Source organism: Nymphalis io, chromosome 22 (assembly GCF_905147045.1).
Source record: "Nymphalis io chromosome 22, ilAglIoxx1.1, whole genome shotgun sequence".
In the NCBI taxonomy this organism is placed as follows: Eukaryota; Metazoa; Arthropoda; class Insecta; order Lepidoptera; family Nymphalidae; genus Nymphalis; species Nymphalis io.
The window spans coordinates 1,190,361-1,196,515 of NC_065909.1; positions in this window are offsets into that span (position 1 = coordinate 1,190,361).

Sequence of the window (6,155 nt, forward strand, 5' to 3'; positions counted from 1 at the left end):
TCTGATGGTAAGTGGTCACCAAACGCCCTTAGACATTGGCATTGTAAGAAATGTCAACCATCGCTTATAGTTAATGCGCCACCAACCTTGGGAACTAAGATTTTATGTCCCTTGTGCCTGTAATTACACTGGCTCACTCACCCTTCAAACCGGAACATAACAATATCAAGTATTGCTGTTTTGCGGTAGAATATCTGATGAGTGGGTGGTACCTACCCAGACGAGCTTGCACAAAGCCCTACCACCAGTAAAACTTACAGTAAAACTTACAGATTTAACTTATAATTTAGGTTACATTAATATACTTAGTTAACCAAAGTCCGGCGTTATGTCAGCTATTAATAACCAGTCAAAGATACCGTCAAACGATTCCTGCCCACCTGTGACTGTCCTAGAAAACCTAATAAACATCTGAACTAGACCAAATGGCTTTATAACAAGTCTTAACAGAACAATCATACTCATATCGTAGATTAGTTTAAATCCTTACAAATTACTTCCCATGAGCTGTGTTATATTGACGACGCCCTCGAATCAGATGTTAAATTAATCTATGACCTAACTCAGCTAGATTATATATTTAATTATTTTTACAGCCTGGTATAGTTACGGTCATTCGTACACGCATGTCATTCGGTCAGTCAGCCATTACATTCATTCAATATTCGATTAAACTATTTGGCAGTTGAACGTCAGCGAGCATTCGAATCTTGAGTCTTCCGTTGGAAAGAACGTACTGTTACATCACTCGTTGTTATATACATATTGCTGAGTACTACCGATTGATTTTCAATTATAAATTAACAATTAGAAACTGGTATTTTATATAAAGTCAGTGGTGTGATAGGAATACGATTTATACAGGCGTGAATCTAGGGATCAAGGTTATGACTATGGCGCCAATATGCTGAGGTAGAAAAGCAAAGGGCGTTGAAAGACAAACTCGCTTATCCTGATAAATGGCTCGGTCTGGCACACTACTTACTGTCGCCACGTTACTGCCACTGTGCCAGAAACCTTTTACAAGCATCAACAATAACGGTACAAAGCTTCCCCTCCCGATTTCAACGGAGTCCTAAGCCGAGGTCCGGCCTCACAGGAGGCACCCTTAGGACGTCCGCCTCTCTTGAGCCCTGTGTGGCTCCCAACATCCGGCTGAGTTCAACTCGCCTATCCCGCCCGGTGACGCTGTAGAGGCCAGTATGAATGGCAACTTTACTCGGTAATTAAGCTCTGTGTAGTAGTTCCCTCCGTAAACTAAAGTTTTCATTTTATCTTCTTATATAACTGTAAAATTGATATAGCCTTTTAGATTTACATTTCAACATTGCTTATAAGAAAGAGCATTTAAGTAAGTTAGTGGGTGATTTGATAAACTGTGTCATCTTCATTCAATAACGATAGAAAGAGATAGATAGTGTTTAATTAAGCCGCTGAACAACATTTATAATTAAGACTGTAAAGTATTCAATTGTATAATTTTATGCTTACAGTACCTATCAGGATAAGAATAATTGATTTAGTTTAGGTATTAGGTTCGCTAAAATAGTTTTCTTTTAAGTACCGTCAAGCTAAATATTATAGTATTAGAGACTGTCTGTTATGAAGGTGCAAATAAATCGTTTTTATATTAATATACCTTATATAACTATTTATCTTACTTTGGTTTTTCATTGACAATATTTTTTTAGCCTTTTAATTTCCCAAAACAATATAATTTAATACAGAGTACCAACAAAATTATAATATATAGTTCATAGGTATATGCTAATTTCATAAATATATAAATTATCATAGTTCCAAAGCTATTTATATTTTAATAGCTATAGCGTGTAGTAATAATTATTTTGTTATTTATTTCTAAGTAAAACAAGTAAAATAAGGCAACCTAATACCATACGAGGCGATATTCTATGATTTTATAATCGCAACTAATCGTGTACCCGCTGTATTATTTTTTCCTGTGGCAACACTGTAAATAAATGTCATAAAAACTTCCCAATAAATTTAAAAATAATAATTTTAATTAATTGTAATTAGTTAATATTTAGCCCTATTTATCACGGTACAAGATTATAATATATATATTGTTATACTGAATGTAGCGCGTTATGGTGTATAGTGTTTTTACTGGTGTTGAATTTGTCAGCTGACATTACGCAGGTAACGTCAGCTGACAGTAACGTCAATTTTGAAAAGTTTTCTTGTTCAACCTTGTTATCCCTTTAACTCGCTGTTGTATTGGCTAAGCTTTACATTACCTGCCGTCGAGTTGAGTTTTTTCTCATAACTAAAAATTAAAAAAACTCGAAAAAAGGGGGGCTCCGCAAGTTTTCCTTTTAAGGGGGGGTAGTACCCCGCCCCTCAATTCGACGGCAGGTAATGTAAAGTCGTACCATTGTATTTGACATAAATACATTTTGCAATACTTTTTTAAAAACTTCATATAATTTATTATTATAAAATTATTTAGAAACCAACCGAATTTAAAACATTGAAAAATGGCAAACTTCGATAAAAGAAAAACATTTTTTCTAATTTTTACTTAGTCTAGTCTGCTTAGTGTAGTCTGGGTGGGTACCACCAACTCACCAGATATTTTACCGCCAAACAGCTACATAGTATTGTAATGTTCCGGTTTGAAGGAAGAGTAAGCAAGTGTAATTACAGGCGCAAGGGACAGAACATCTTACTTTCTAAGGTAAGTGACCCCATTGGTGATGTAAGGTTAATACTTACCGCGCCAATATTTATGGAAAATGATAAACATTTACCATCATGTGGACCAACTGTCTGTCCGTATATTATAAAAAATGAATCAAGGGACTAATTAAAAGCCCCTACTTTAGCCGATAATACCTTTATTTATTTGTAAAAACAAATACTGTTATTAATGATTTAGTAATACTGTAATGGTTTCTTGGCGCCATAGATTGTCCTAAATAAACAAACTGTCTCGACAGTTTGTGTGTGTGTTTAAAATAAAATTGCTATAATCAAAATATAATCCTGTCTATTATTTTACATTTGCTACACTTTTAAATTGATAAATTTAATTGACATATTAAAAACAATAATAAATAAGAAATATTACTAAATATTTATACGTTAGGGCTTCGATGATAAAATCGTGAGATTGGTATTCGTTTATTTTCCTGCATTATATTTAAAAGGAAATTTATTTATAACACAAATATGAAATTAATTTCAAAAGAGTAACTATAATGAGTTTCTTGGCGGTTCTTCGCGGTAGAATCTTTCTCCGAACATTTATGAAGTAATTTTGAAAAATCCTTCCTTATTAATTCTTATTTATATAATTAAGGGAACCTAGATCCAAATTCAGTCTTTCAGGCCCAATCCAAGTGCTTGGTTTCGGCGTTGATGAGTCCACCAACGTGTGAGTAGTGAGTGAGTTAGAACTTTTTTATATTTAAAGATCATTAAAAACGATACAATAAGAATAGTTTTGTATTTACCAATCGTTTACCCTGACTACTGGCAATGAACTGTAATAAAATGATTAATTCTTTAAAAATGAAAAACATTGGAATACCGTTAACCCATGGCTTCCGTTTACGTAGAAACAACGAAAACACGTAAACTATTTTACGAGCAGTAATTGCAAGGTAGTCAACCTTTGCATGTTTATAGAGAAGTCTATTGATTTACGATGTATGTATCGGTCGATCACCTAAACCCAGGGGTCTTCGAGCTTCAGCTCGCGTGTCAATATCAGACCGCAAGAAACAAACTATATATATTATAATGAAGTATATGTCAAAACTATAAACTAAAAATTGGCTACGATCCCATCTCGACATCTCACATACGGTATCGAGTATTTATGAGACAGTCAAGGCTGCTTGTGGGCAAGGTCTATGTCAGTTAACTCAGTGACGGTTAATACGTTTATAGTATATAGGTGTGTAAACAAAGTCTAAAGACCAAATATAACAATAATACAGTTGATAAGTCTTTGCCCTTAGATTTATGATGATGACATGTCCTCAACTGCCGAGATTACTTAAGCCTAAACGGCCTAGTGGTTAGAACGCGTGAATCTTAACCGATGATCGTGGGTTCAAACCCGGGTAAGCACCACTGAATTTTCATGTGCTTAATTTGTGATTATAATTCATCTCGTGCTTGACGGTGAAGGAAAAACATCGTGAGGAAACCTGCATGTGTCTAATTTCATTGAAATTATGTCACATGTGTATTCTACCAACCCGCATTGGAGCAGCGTGGTGGAATAAGCTCTAAACCTTCTCCTCAAAAAGGGAGAGGAGGCCTTAGCCCAGCCGTGGGACATTAACAGGCTGTTACTGTACTGTACTGTACAAGACTTATGCGCTCTTTGAGGGGCGAGAGTGTAATCACGCGCTGACATCCAGATAAGAAAAACACAATTACTTTTTTTTGGTCAGATTTTCTAAGACGAATCCAGGACCTTGAATCCTTAGGACTAAGTAAAGAAGATGGTCCAGCATTTACGCTAAAATGCTTAAGATGTTGTTCGTTTCGGTTGTTCCTTTGGGTTTTTATTAATTTTCTTTTATCCTAAAGCCAGCATTAAGAAGAAAAAAGCAACAAAACAGACTCAAATCGATCGAGCCATTTTAAAAAAAATGCGAGACTAACTGCACAGCAATTGATTTATATATGTTAAAACCGAAAGTATAAAAAGTATATATATATATACATATATATATATACACATAGCCTGAAGCTTATTTGATTAGGCTTAGTTCGCTTTCAGTCATATTAGCTTATTAAGAGAGCGAGTGAGTGAATTAGAGGTATAAGAAAATACACAACTAGAAACAAAATACGAGAAATAAAAACAACCTCTTAGATATACCTTAGGTACTTCATATTGTCGATATATAATTGTCAATGAGCGAAGGTGATGCCAGTTATGCTAGCCATATTAAAAATATTCGGATCGATTGATGCTAATGAAAAATATAATTGAAATATATACTGGGTTGTAAATCAATATAACATAAGGAAACGAGGCAACTTCCGCTTAAAATTATTAATTACAGAAGGGTATTTGTTTAAAACAAAATAATCTATTAAATATACTAAGTTAGTTCTTATGTACATTTATTTCCTTATTTTTGAATAATTAATAATATTATTTTATGTTAAAGTAAAAATTATCAACTTCAGAACAAGGGTTGTAGCTTATTTTGTCAACTTCTAGATTTATAATTGGTGTCACACTTGTAGAACTTCGATGCAGGTAAGATGCAGGTTTTAGCTAGTTACATCGCTAAGAACGAGATAAAATAATCAAACGTTGATAGCATTAACCATCGACCTTCAATTGCCACTGAACCAGTTGTTCAAAAAACGATGTAAAATTATTTAATTCAACAGACCAAATAAAAAGAATAAATACAATGACATTGCTTTTAGTTCCTAATCTCGTTCTAAAAAAATATTCCTAAGAAATCGGGAGAATCTTGCTCCACTGAAAGTTATTTTAAATATATTTCAATATTCTGAATCACACGGCGACAGGACGCGAGTTTAACATTCCCAACGGGGATGAGCCGCCATCTTGGAGTCAACGACATTTTGGCGCCGCGCCAAATGTTCTAGCACTAGCTTAAACCTTGTTATAGGTATTTTATAAATAGTGAAAGTTTTGATCTTATTAGAGAAATGAAAATAAAGATAGATCCATGTATTCATGGATATCCAAGTTACAATTTTGCTGTAAATATGTTTAATAGAATATCAAGTATTTCTAATGTTGCTATTAAAAATATATATAAAGTAACTCATTTATATCTTATTTTGAATTATAAATTTAGTTATATTGATCACTACTGAAAAGATGTCTGAATTTTTTTAGATATAATATAATAAATTCTTAAAATAGCCAATAATAATTTACAAAAACTCGTTCAAAAAAGGAATAATGAAAAGAGCGTCTTGCCTCGCGGACTGCCCACGCGTCTGCGACTAACGGCTTGTCGATGTACTGAGATTATACTGAAATGGTATAATTTGCGAATATATAAAAAAGGTACTCAAGTGAAATAATATCAGTCTTGCTTAGCTTAGCTTACCTTTCTTTTATAGCTAAAATGTTTTTTGCGCTCATTTTTTTAAAACTATTTTTATTATATTGAGTTAAA